Here is a 13857-nt window from a genome sequence, read left to right as displayed (position 1 = left end):
GTGGAGGAGGAGGAGGTGGAGGAGGTAAGAGGGATTGCCACACACACAGCTGGGGAACAGCTGACGTTACTGAACCCCAATAACAGAGGAGCGACTGTTGGGACTGTGCGGACAGCACTTCTGGACGGCAACTAGCGGTGTTGGAGCCCAGGGACAGGTGGAGGAGGAGGAGGAGGTGGAGGAGGTAGGAGGAGGTAGGAGGGATTGCCACACACACAGCAGGGGAACAGCTGACGTTACTGAACCCCAATAACAGAGGAGGGACTGTTGGGACTGTGCGGACAGCACTTCTGGACGGCAACTAGCGGTGTTGGAGCCCAGGGACAGGTGGAGGAGGAGGAGGTGGAGGAGGTAGGAGGAGGTAGGAGGGATTGCCACACACACAGCTGGGGAACAGCTGACGTTACTGAACCCCAATAACAGAGGAGGGACTGTTGGGACTGTGCGGACAGCACTTCTGGACGGCAACTAGCGGTGTTGGAGCCCAGGGACAGGTGGAGGAGGTGGAGGTGGAGGAGGTAGGAGGGATTGCCACACACACAGCTGGGGAACAGCTGACGTTACTGAACCCCAATAACAGAGGAGCGACTGTTGGGACTGTGCGGACAGCACTTCTGGACGGCAACTAGCGGTGTTGGAGCCCAGGGACAGGTGGAGGAGGAGGAGGTGGAGGAGGTAGGAGGAGGTAGGAGGGATTGCCACACACACAGCAGGGGAAGAGCTGACGTTACTGAACCCCAATAACAGAGGAGGGACTGTTGGGACTGTGCGGACAGCACTTCTGGATGGCAACTAGCGGTGTTGGAGCCCAGGGACAGGTGGAGGAGGAGGAGGTGGAGGAGGTAGGAGGGATTGCCACACACACAGCTGGGGAACAGCTGACGTTACTGAACCCCAATAACAGAGGAGCGACTGTTGGGACTGTGCGGACAGCACTTCTGGACGGCAACTAGCGGTGTTGGAGCCCAGGGACAGGTGGAGGAGGAGGAGGTGGAGGAGGTAGGAGGGATTGCCACACACACAGCTGGGGAACAGCTGACGTTACTGAACCCCAATAACAGAGGAGCGACTGTTGGGACTGTGCGGACAGCACTTCTGGACGGCAACTAGCGGTGTTGGAGCCCAGGGACAGGTGGAGGAGGAGGAGGTGGAGGAGGTAGGAGGAGGTAGGAGGGATTGCCACACACACAGCAGGGGAACAGCTGACGTTACTGAACCCCAATAACAGAGGAGGGACTGTTGGGACTGTGCGGAGAGCACTTCTGGATGGCAACTAGCGGTGTTGGAGCCCAGGAACAGGTGGAGGAGGAGGAGGTGGAGGAGGTAGGAGGAGATAGGAGGAGGTAGGAGGGATTGCCACACACACAGCTGGGGAACAGCTGACGTTACTGAACCCCAATAACAGAGGAGGGACTGTTGGGACTGTGCGGACAGCACTTCTGGACGGCAACTAGCGGTGTTGGAGCCCAGGGACAGGTGGAGGAGGAGGAGGTGGAGGAGATAGGAGGGATTGCCACACACACAGCTGGGGAACAGCAGACGTTACTGAACCCCAATAACAGAGGAGGGATTGTTGGGACTGTGCGGACAGCACTTCTGGACGGCAACTAGCGGTGTTGGAGCCCAGGGACAGGTGGAGGAGGAGGAGGTGGAGGAGGTAGGAGGAGGTAGGAGGGATTGCCACACACACAGCAGGGGAACAGCTGACGTTACTGAACCCCAATAACAGAGGAGGGACTGTTGGGACTGTGTGGACAGCACTTCTGGACGGCAACTAGCGGTGTTGGAGCCCAGGGACAGGTGGAGGAGGAGGAGGTGGAGGAGGTAGGAGGGATTGCCACACACACAGCTGGGGAACAGCTGACGTTACTGAACCCCAATAACAGAGGAGCGACTGTTGGGACTGTGCGGACAGCACTTCTGGACGGCAACTAGCGGTGTTGGAGCCCAGGGACAGGTGGAGGAGGAGGAGGTGGAGGAGGTAGGAGGAGGTAGGAGGGATTGCCACACACACAGCAGGGGAACAGCTGACGTTACTGAACCCCAATAACAGAGGAGGGACTGTTGGGACTGTGCGGACAGCACTTCTGGACGGCAACTAGCGGTGTTGGAGCCCAGGGACAGGTGGAGGAGGAGGAGGTGGAGGAGGTAGGAGGGATTGCCACACACACAGCTGGGGAACAGCTGATGTTACTGAACCCCAATAACAGAGGAGCGACTGTTGGGACTGTGCGGACAGCACTTCTGGATGGCAACTAGCGGTGTTGGAGCCCAGGGACAGGTGGAGGAGGAGGAGGTGGAGGAGGTAGGAGGGATTGCCACACACACAGCTGGGGAACAGCTGACGTTACTGAACCCCAATAACAGAGGAGCGGCTGTTGGGACTGTGCGGACAGCACTTCTGGACGGCAACTAGCGGTGTTGGAGCCCAGGGACAGGTGGAGGTGGAGGAGGTAGGAGGAGGTAGAAGGGATTGCCACACACACAGCAGGGAAGAGCTGACGTTACTGAACCCCAATAACAGAGGAGGGACTGTTGGGACTGTGCGGACAGCACTTCTGGACGGCAACTAGCGGTGTTGGAGCCCAGGGACAGGTGGAGGAGGAGGAGGTGGAGGAGGTAGGAGGAGGTAGGAGTGATTGCCACACACACAGCAGGGGAACAGCTGACGTTACTGAACCCCAATAACAGAGGAGGGACTGTTGGGACTGTGCGGACAGCACTTCTGGACGGCAACTAGCGGTGTTGGAGCCCAGGGACAGGTGGAGGAGGAGGAGGTGGAGGAGGTAGGAGGAGGTAGGAGGAGGTAGGAGGGATTGCCACACACACAGCAGGGGAACAGCTGACGTTACTGAACCCCAATAACTGAGGAGGGACTGTTGGGACTGTGCGGACAGCACTTCTGGACGGCAACTAGCGGTGTTGGAGCCCAGGGACAGGTGGAGGAGGAGGAGGTGGAGGAGGTAGGAGGAGGTAGGAGGGATTGCCACACACACAGCAGGGGAACAGCTGACGTTACTGAACCTCAATAACAGAGGAGGGACTGTTGGGACTGTGCGGACAGCACTTCTGGACGGCAACTAGCGGTGTTGGAGCCCAGGGACAGGTGGAGGAGGAGGAGGTGGAGGAGGTAGGAGGGATTGCCACACACACAGCTGGGGAACAGCTGATGTTACTGAACCCCAATAACAGAGGAGGGACTGTTGGGACTGTGCGGACAGCACTTCTGGACGGCAACTAGCGGTGTTGGAGCCCAGGGACAGGTGGAGGAGGAGGAGGTGGAGGAGGTAGGAGGAGGTAGGAGGGATTGCCACACACACAGCAGGGGAAGAGCTGACGTTACTGAACCCCAATAACAGAGGAGGGACTGTTGGGACTGTGCGGACAGCACTTCTGGACGGCAACTAGCGGTGTTGGAGCCCAGGGACAGGTGGAGGAGGAGGAGGTGGAGGAGGTAGGAGGGATTGCCACACACACAGCTGGGGAACAGCTGACGTTACTGAACCCCAATAACAGAGGAGCGACTGTTGGGACTGTGCGGACAGCACTTCTGGACGGCAACTAGCGGTGTTGGAGCCCAGGGACAGGTGGAGGAGGAGGAGGTGGAGGAGGTAGGAGGAGGTAGGAGGGATTGCCACACACACAGCAGGGGAACAGCTGACGTTACTGAACCCCAATAACAGAGGAGGGACTGTTGGGACTGTGCGGACAGCACTTCTGGACGGCAACTAGCGGTGTTGGAGCCCAGGGACAGGTGGAGGAGGAGGAGGTGGAGGAGGTAGGAGGAGGTAGGAGGGATTGCCACACACACAGCAGGGGAACAGCTGACGTTACTGAACCCCAATAAAAGAGGAGGAACTGTTGGGACTGTGCGGACAGCACTTCTGGACGGCAACTAGCGGTGTTGGAGCCCAGGGACAGGTGGAGGAGGAGGAGGTGGAGGAGGTAGGAGGGATTGCCACACACACAGCTGGGGAACAGCTGACGTTACTGAACCCCAATAACAGAGGAGCGCCTGTTGGGACTGTGCGGACAGCACTTCTGGATGGCAACTAGCGGTGTTGGAGCCCAGGGACAGGTGGAGGAGGAGGAGGTGGAGGAGGTAGGAGGAGGTAGGAGGGATTGCCACACACACACAGCAGGGGAACAGCTGACGTTACTGAACCCCAATAACAGAGGAGGGACTGTTGGGACTGTGCGGACAGCACTTCTGGACGGCAACTAGCGGTGTTGGAGCCCAGGGACAGGTGGAGGAGGAGGAGGTGGAGGAGGTAGGAGGAGGTAGGAGGGATTGCCACACACACAGCAGGGGAACAGCTGACGTTACTGAACCCCAATAACAGAGGAGGGACTGTTGGGACTGTGCGGACAGCACTTCTGGACGGCAACTAGCGGTGTTGGAGCCCAGGGACAGGTGGAGGAGGAGGAGGTGGAGGAGGTAAGAGGGATTGCCACACACACAGCTGGGGAACAGCTGACGTTACTGAACCCCAATAACAGAGGAGCGACTGTTGGGACTGTGCGGACAGCACTTCTGGACGGCAACTAGCGGTGTTGGAGCCCAGGGACAGGTGGAGGAGGAGGAGGAGGTGGAGGAGGTAGGAGGAGGTAGGAGGGATTGCCACACACACAGCAGGGGAACAGCTGACGTTACTGAACCCCAATAACAGAGGAGGGACTGTTGGGACTGTGCGGACAGCACTTCTGGACGGCAACTAGCGGTGTTGGAGCCCAGGGACAGGTGGAGGAGGAGGAGGTGGAGGAGGTAGGAGGAGGTAGGAGGGATTGCCACACACACAGCTGGGGAACAGCTGACGTTACTGAACCCCAATAACAGAGGAGGGACTGTTGGGACTGTGCGGACAGCACTTCTGGACGGCAACTAGCGGTGTTGGAGCCCAGGGACAGGTGGAGGAGGTGGAGGTGGAGGAGGTAGGAGGGATTGCCACACACACAGCTGGGGAACAGCTGACGTTACTGAACCCCAATAACAGAGGAGCGACTGTTGGGACTGTGCGGACAGCACTTCTGGACGGCAACTAGCGGTGTTGGAGCCCAGGGACAGGTGGAGGAGGAGGAGGTGGAGGAGGTAGGAGGAGGTAGGAGGGATTGCCACACACACAGCAGGGGAAGAGCTGACGTTACTGAACCCCAATAACAGAGGAGGGACTGTTGGGACTGTGCGGACAGCACTTCTGGATGGCAACTAGCGGTGTTGGAGCCCAGGGACAGGTGGAGGAGGAGGAGGTGGAGGAGGTAGGAGGGATTGCCACACACACAGCTGGGGAACAGCTGACGTTACTGAACCCCAATAACAGAGGAGCGACTGTTGGGACTGTGCGGACAGCACTTCTGGACGGCAACTAGCGGTGTTGGAGCCCAGGGACAGGTGGAGGAGGAGGAGGTGGAGGAGGTAGGAGGGATTGCCACACACACAGCTGGGGAACAGCTGACGTTACTGAACCCCAATAACAGAGGAGCGACTGTTGGGACTGTGCGGACAGCACTTCTGGACGGCAACTAGCGGTGTTGGAGCCCAGGGACAGGTGGAGGAGGAGGAGGTGGAGGAGGTAGGAGGAGGTAGGAGGGATTGCCACACACACAGCAGGGGAACAGCTGACGTTACTGAACCCCAATAACAGAGGAGGGACTGTTGGGACTGTGCGGAGAGCACTTCTGGATGGCAACTAGCGGTGTTGGAGCCCAGGAACAGGTGGAGGAGGAGGAGGTGGAGGAGGTAGGAGGAGATAGGAGGAGGTAGGAGGGATTGCCACACACACAGCAGGGGAACAGCTGACGTTACTGAACCCCAATAACAGAGGAGGGACTGTTGGGACTGTGCGGACAGCACTTCTGGACGGCAACTAGCGGTGTTGGAGCCCAGGGACAGGTGGAGGAGGAGGAGGTGGAGGAGATAGGAGGGATTGCCACACACACAGCTGGGGAACAGCAGACGTTACTGAACCCCAATAACAGAGGAGGGATTGTTGGGACTGTGCGGACAGCACTTCTGGACGGCAACTAGCGGTGTTGGAGCCCAGGGACAGGTGGAGGAGGAGGAGGTGGAGGAGGTAGGAGGAGGTAGGAGGGATTGCCACACACACAGCAGGGGAACAGCTGACGTTACTGAACCCCAATAACAGAGGAGGGACTGTTGGGACTGTGTGGACAGCACTTCTGGACGGCAACTAGCGGTGTTGGAGCCCAGGGACAGGTGGAGGAGGAGGAGGTGGAGGAGGTAGGAGGGATTGCCACACACACAGCTGGGGAACAGCTGACGTTACTGAACCCCAATAACAGAGGAGCGACTGTTGGGACTGTGCGGACAGCACTTCTGGACGGCAACTAGCGGTGTTGGAGCCCAGGGACAGGTGGAGGAGGAGGAGGTGGAGGAGGTAGGAGGAGGTAGGAGGGATTGCCACACACACAGCAGGGGAACAGCTGACGTTACTGAACCCCAATAACAGAGGAGGGACTGTTGGGACTGTGCGGACAGCACTTCTGGACGGCAACTAGCGGTGTTGGAGCCCAGGGACAGGTGGAGGAGGAGGAGGTGGAGGAGGTAGGAGGGATTGCCACACACACAGCTGGGGAACAGCTGACGTTACTGAACCCCAATAACAGAGGAGCGACTGTTGGGACTGTGCGGACAGCACTTCTGGATGGCAACTAGCGGTGTTGGAGCCCAGGGACAGGTGGAGGAGGAGGAGGTGGAGGAGGTAGGAGGGATTGCCACACACACAGCTGGGGAACAGCTGACGTTACTGAACCCCAATAACAGAGGAGCGGCTGTTGGGACTGTGCGGACAGCACTTCTGGACGGCAACTAGCGGTGTTGGAGCCCAGGGACAGGTGGAGGTGGAGGAGGTAGGAGGAGGTAGAAGGGATTGCCACACACACAGCAGGGAAGAGCTGACGTTACTGAACCCCAATAACAGAGGAGGGACTGTTGGGACTGTGCGGACAGCACTTCTGGACGGCAACTAGCGGTGTTGGAGCCCAGGGACAGGTGGAGGAGGAGGAGGTGGAGGAGGTAGGAGGAGGTAGGAGGGATTGCCACACACACAGCAGGGGAACAGCTGACGTTACTGAACCCCAATAACAGAGGAGGGACTGTTGGGACTGTGCGGACAGCACTTCTGGACGGCAACTAGCGGTGTTGGAGCCCAGGGACAGGTGGAGGAGGAGGAGGTGGAGGAGGTAGGAGGGATTGCCACACACACAGCTGGGGAACAGCTGACGTTACTGAACCCCAATAACAGAGGAGCGACTGTTGGGACTGTGCGGACAGCACTTCTGGACGTCAACTAGCGGTGTTGGAGCCCAGGGACAGGTGGAGGAGGAGGAGGTGGAGGAGGTAGGAGGAGGTAGGAGGGATTGCCACACACACAGCAGGGGAACAGCTGACGTTACTGAACCCCAATAACAGAGGAGGGACTGTTGGGACTGTGCGGACAGCACTTCTGGACGGCAACTAGCGGTGTTGGAGCCCAGGGACAGGTGGAGGAGGAGGAGGTGGAGGAGGTAGGAGGAGGTAGGAGGGATTGCCACACCCACAGCAGGGGAACAGCTGACGTTACTGAACCCCAATAACAGAGGAGGGACTGTTGGGACTGTGCGGACAGCACTTCTGGACGGCAACTAGCGGTGTTGGAGCCCAGGGACAGGTGGAGGTGGAGGAGGTAGGAGGGATTGCCACACACACAGCTGGGGAACAGCTGACGTTACTGAACCCCAATAACAGAGGAGCGACTGTTGGGACTGTGCGGACAGCACTTCTGGACGGCAACTAGCGGTGTTGGAGCCCAGGGACAGGTGGAGGAGGAGGAGGTGGAGGAGGTAGGAGGAGGTAGGAGGGATTGCCACACACACAGCAGGGGAACAGCTGACGTTACTGAACCCCAATAACAGAGGAGGGACTGTTGGGACTGTGAGGACAGCACTTCTGGACGGCAACTAGCGGTGTTGGAGCCCAGGGACAGGTGGAGGAGGAGGAGGTGGAGGAGGTAGGAGGGATTGCCACACACACAGCTGGGGAACAGCTGACGTTACTGAACCCCAATAACAGAGGAGCGACTGTTGGGACTGTGCGGACAGCACTTCTGGACGGCAACTAGCGGTGTTGGAGCCCAGGGACAGGTGGAGGAGGAGGAGGTGGAGGAGGTAGGAGGAGGTAGGAGGGATTGCCACACACACAGCAGGGGAACAGCTGACGTTACTGAACCCCAATAACAGAGGAGGGACTGTTGGGACTGTGCGGACAGCACTTCCGGATGGCAACTAGCGGTGTTGGAGCCCAGGGACAGGTGGAGGAGGAGGAGGTGGAGGAGGTAGGAGGGATTGCCACACACACAGCTGGGGAACAGCTGACGTTACTGAACCCCAATAACAGAGGAGCGACTGTTGGGACTGTGCGGACAGCACTTCTGGACGGCAACTAGCGGTGTTGGAGCCCAGGGACAGGTGGAGGAGGAGGAGGTGGAGGAGGTAGGAGGGATTGCCACACACACAGCTGGGGAACAGCTGACGTTACTGAACCCCAATAACAGAGGAGCGACTGTTGGGACTGTGCGGACAGCACTTCTGGATGGCAACTAGCGGTGTTGGAGCCCAGGGACAGGTGGAGGAGGAGGAGGTGGAGGAGGTAGGAGGAGGTAGGAGGGATTGCCACACACACAGCAGGGGAACAGCTGACGTTACTGAACCCCAATAACAGAGGAGGGACAGTTGGGACTGTGCGGACAGCACTTCTGGACAGCAACTAGCGGTGTTGGAGCCCAGGAACAGGTGGAGGAGGAGGAGGTGGAGGAGGTAGGAGGGATTGCCACACACACAGCTGGGGAACAGCAGACGTTACTGAACCCCTTTAACAGAGGAGGGACTGTTGGGACTGTGCGGACAGCACTTCTGGACGGCAACTAGCGGTGTTGGAGCCCAGGGACAGGTGGAGGAGGAGGTGGAGGAGGTAGGAGGAGGTAGGAGGGATTGCCACACACACAGCAGGGGAACAGCTGACGTTACTGAACCCCAATAACAGAGGAGCGACTGTTGGGACTGTGCGGACAGCACTTCTGGACGGCAACTAGCGGTGTTGGAGCCCAGGGACAGGTGGAGGAGGAGGAGGTGGAGGAGGTAGGAGGAGGTAGGAGGGATTGCCACACACACAGCTGGGGAACAGCTGACGTTACTGAACCCCAATAACAGAGGAGCGACTGTTGGGACTGTGCGGACAGCACTTCTGGACGGCAACTAGCGGTGTTGGAGCCCAGGGACAGGTGGAAAAGCAGAGGAACACAATGTAGGCCGAAGCCTGATTGGAGAAAGTCGAAAGGGAACCTTTAACCCCCCCCAAGGTGTTTGTAGCTGAAAGAGCCAGCTTGTGCAGCACAAAAGATGCAAAAGGAAAAGGTGGCTCTTTTCATTATGCTCCTTGCAAACACAGAACTAAACACTTATAAAATGTGTCCCCTGAAACCGTGAGACCGTCCCGGAGGTGGGACTTTACTTCGTAATATGACGCAGCACAGCCGTCATTCTTACCCCCCCGGCGCCGTGCCCCGGCTCCTCAGCGTTGTTTGATTCCGTCCCAGAGCCTGCGCTGTTATGTTATCCCGTGGCCAGGCACACTTAGCGCTGCCCGTCTTCTGACATCATTTGGTGTCAGGATGGTTGCGCCTGTGCTGCCGCGCTGGCTGAGAGCCCGCCTCGCAGTGTCGTCTAATGTAATCCCACCGCGGGCCTGGGATCCGTGGCCATGCGCAGTGCATATCCTCGCCTCTCACTCCCCTCCCTACGGCTTCTTAAGACTGCGCGGTGTCACGGCCGTGGCATGCTATTAGGGAGCAGCTGACATCGCACAGTCTGAAGAAGCCGTAGGGAGATGAGTGAGAGGTGGAGGTTCAGATATGCACTGCGCATTTCCATGGATCTCAGGCCCCCAGTGGGATTAAATCAGAAGACACTGCGAGGCGGGCTCTCGGCCAGCGCGGCCGCACAGGCGCAGCCATCCTGACACCAAATGATGTCAGAAGACGGGCAGCGCTAAGTGTGCCTGGCCACGGGATAACATAACAGCGCAGGCTCCGGGACGGAATCAAACAACGCTGAGGAGCCGGGGCACGGCGCCAAGGGGGTAGGAATGACGGCTGTGCTGCGTCATATTACGAAGGAAAGTCCCACCTCCGGGACGGTTTTACGGTATCAGTGGACACATTTTATAAGTGTTAAGTTCTGCGTGTTCAAGGAGCTAAACAAAAATAGCTACCTTTTCCTTGTGCAGCATTACTGCTGCACAAGGTGGCTCTTTCAGTAACAAACGCCTTGGGGGGGGGGACAGATTCCCTTACATTTCAGTTGTTGTGTCAGCGTGGCGGTCGCAGGACACATTGCCGGCTACACAGCTGGGGATCAGCTGACGTTACTGAAACCCAATAACACTGGGTTGTATGTTTTGACTGTGCAGACGGCACTTCTGAGCCTCAACTGGCGGTGTTGGAGCCCAGGAATTTAAGTTCAGGTGGTAGAAAGATGAACACAACAGGAGACCTGGATAACGTAGACAGTGACCTAATTTTTTAAACAGGAAGAGGAGTGGCAAATTCCTGCGAGATCCAGGCCTTGTTCATTTTCAGGAAAGTAAGCCGGTCAACGTTATCGGAGGATAGTCGCATGCGACGGTCAGTTAGTACACCACCTGCAGCACTAAAGACACGTTCCGATAATACACTGGCCGCAGGGCAAGACAGCACCTCCAATGCATACTGGCTTAGCTCTGGCCATGTATCCAGCTTTGAGACCCAAAACTTGAAAGGTGAAGAGCCGTCTGGGAGTACAGCAAGAGGGCAAGACATGTAGTCTGTCACCATCTGACGGAACCGTTGCCTCCTGCTGACTGGAGCCGTCTGTGATGGTGTAGACTTTTGTGGCGGGCACAGAAAACTGTGCCACAGTTGGGCCATACTGGTCTTGCCTTGGGCAGAGGCACTGCTTCTGCTCCCTCTTTGTGCAGAGCCTCCACCACTGCCTGGACGCACTGAGCTGCTTTGGAATGCACTAGCAGCACTTCTCTCAGTTGGAATGGAGAAGATGATGGAATTCACCAGTGTGTCTTGGTACTCCCGCATTTTTTGCTCCCGGTTCAATGGTGTGATGAGGCTTTCTACGTTGTCCCGGTAGCGAGGATCGAGGAGGGTGAACACCCAATAATCAGACATGTTGAGAATGTGGGCGATGCGGCGGTCGTTTCTCAGGCACTGCAGCATGTAATCCACCATGTGCTGCAGACTGCCAACTGCCCAAGAAACGCTGTCCCCTGCTGGAGGCGTGATCTCTGCCTGCTCGTCATCACCCCACCCTCGCTGTACACACTGAGTACTGGACAATTGTGTAAATCCCTCCTCTGGACGGATGTCTTCCTCCTCCATTGACTCCTCCTCATCCTCCTCACAAACTGTCCCCTGCCTACGCGTTTGTGAGGAACCACGTGGCGCTGACTGTCCAGAAGATGATGGAAATGGTGAATCCTCATCCTCCACCTCTTCCACAACATCATCCCTTAGCGCTTGCAGTGATTTTTCAAGCAGGCAGATAAGGGGGACAGTCATGCTGACTAGTGCATCATCTGCACTCGCCATCCGCGTGGAATAATCAAAGGGACGCAAAACCTGGCAGACGTCATTCATAGTGGCCCACTCTGTGGTTGTGAAGTCTGTACGGCGCTGAGTGCGACTTCTTTGCGCCTGAAGCAGCTGGTACTCCATTACAGCTTGCTGCTGCTCACACAACCGCTCCAACATATGTAACGTGGAATTCCACCTGGTAGGTAGGTCACATATGATGCGATGTTCCGGCAGGTGGTGTCGGCGCTGCAGAGCCGCAATGCGCGCTTTTGTCGTGCTGGAACGCCGCAAGTGAGCACACTCTAGGCGGACCTTGTGCAGCAGTGCATCAAGATCCGGATAGTCCCTCAAAAAACTCTGCACGACCAAATTGAGCACATGTGCCAGACATGGGATGTGAGTGAGGTTGCCGAGGCCCAGAGCTGCCACCAGATTTCGGCCATTATCACACACTACCATGCCTGGCTGGAGATTCGCTGGCACAAACCACACATCGCTCTCCTGCTTGATGGCATTCCAGAGCTCCTGCGCTGTGTGGCTTCGATTCCCCAAATAAATTAATTTCAAGACGGCCTGTTGACGTTTGGCCACGGCTGTGCTCATGTCGGTCGTAACAGGTAAACGTTCATCACGGGTCCATGTGGAGGTGGACTGTGACGGCTCCTGCAGCGATGATTCTGAGGAACTGGTGTAAGAGGAGGAGTCAATGCGTACAGAATGGATTCCTGCAATCCTTGGAGTGGGCAGGACACGTCCTGCGCCACTCGCACGATCTGTACCCGGCTCAACGACATTAACCCAATGGGCAGTGAGGGAAAGGTATCGCCCCTGTCCATGTTGACTGGTCCACGCATCGGTGGTGAGGTGGACCTTGCTACTGACGGCGTTCAGTAGCGCGTGTTTTATGTGTCCCTCCACATGCTTGTGCAGGGCAGGGACGGCTTGCCTGCTGAAGTAAAAGCGGCTGGGCACATTGTACTGTGGGACTGCCAATGACATCAAGTCACGGAAGCTGTCAGTCTCCACCAGCCTGAATGACAGCATTTCCAGTGACAGAGGTTTGGCAATGCCTGCAGTCAGAGCCTGTGCTCGTGGGTGGTTTGACGAGAAAGGCCGCCTTTTCTCCCATGCCTGTACTACCGATGGCTGTACACTGGGCTGGGAGTGTGTGGATGACTGGGAAAGTGGTGCTGCGGGTGGAATTACAGCGGGTCTCTGGACAACAGGGCCAGAGGTTTTTCCACGGCGATCCTGGGAGGAAGCCGAACCAGCTGCGTGTGAGCTGGAGGAAGAGGCAACACGAGCTGAAGAGGTGGTAGCTGCCGCTGTTGGTTGGCCTAGCTCTTCAGTGTGTTTTTCTAACTCCGCCGGGTGCCTGGTGCGCACATGTTTCCACATGTTGGAGGTATTGAGGTTGCTGACATTTTTCCTTCTTTTGACTTTGTGATGACACACCTTGCATTTGACATAGCAAATGTCATCTGCAACAGTGTCAAAAAAGGACCAGGCACTGCAAGTCTTGGGAGTGCCCTTTTTGGCTTTTGGAAGAGACATGCTCCTAACGGGTGCCAAAGCGGAGGCTGCAGGATCCGCAGTCTTCCCCCTCCCTCTCCCTCTTTAGGCCGTACGGGGAATCTCTTCCTCAGAGCTGCTCCCACCACCTTCCTGTCCCTCACGCCAAGATGGGTCAAGGACCTCATCATCTACACTACCCTCTGCCCCCAACTGCTCCTTCTGGGTAGTCTCAGCAGCAGAGCACGCACCAGTAAGTGGCACCTGAGTGTCATCATCAGCTGATGCGGCCTGCGATGAGGTGAACGGAGCCACTGGCCCACCCGCCTCTTCAGAGGAAGAGAGAAAAAGCTGTTGGGCATCACTGCACCCTGCCTCTTCTTCCATTTCTCCAATGCTGCTTGGCTGGCCCCCTGTTTCCAAGCCAAGAGATTCAGAGAACAGAAGTAGAGACGGCTCCTGTCCTGGGCTCTCTGTCTGCCTGGGCAATTTGGCAGGTGGTGAAGAGACAGATGGCTGCTCTCCAGTGCTCTGTGTCTGAGAGGATGTGGCACTAATTGAAGTTGATGCATTAGCTGCCATCCATCCGACAACGGCTTCAATTTGTTCTTCACGCAGCAGCAGTGTACGGCGCTCTGCCACAAAGCTGCGCATGAATGACTGTTCCCTGGTGAAAGTGGGTGCTGATGAGTCACCGGTGCCCGCAGCAGGCACAGAATCCCCACGT

The sequence above is a fragment of the Ranitomeya variabilis genome, chromosome 2, assembly GCF_051348905.1.
Source record: "Ranitomeya variabilis isolate aRanVar5 chromosome 2, aRanVar5.hap1, whole genome shotgun sequence".
Taxonomy (NCBI): Eukaryota; Metazoa; Chordata; class Amphibia; order Anura; family Dendrobatidae; genus Ranitomeya; species Ranitomeya variabilis.
This window is presented reverse-complemented; position numbering follows the sequence as displayed.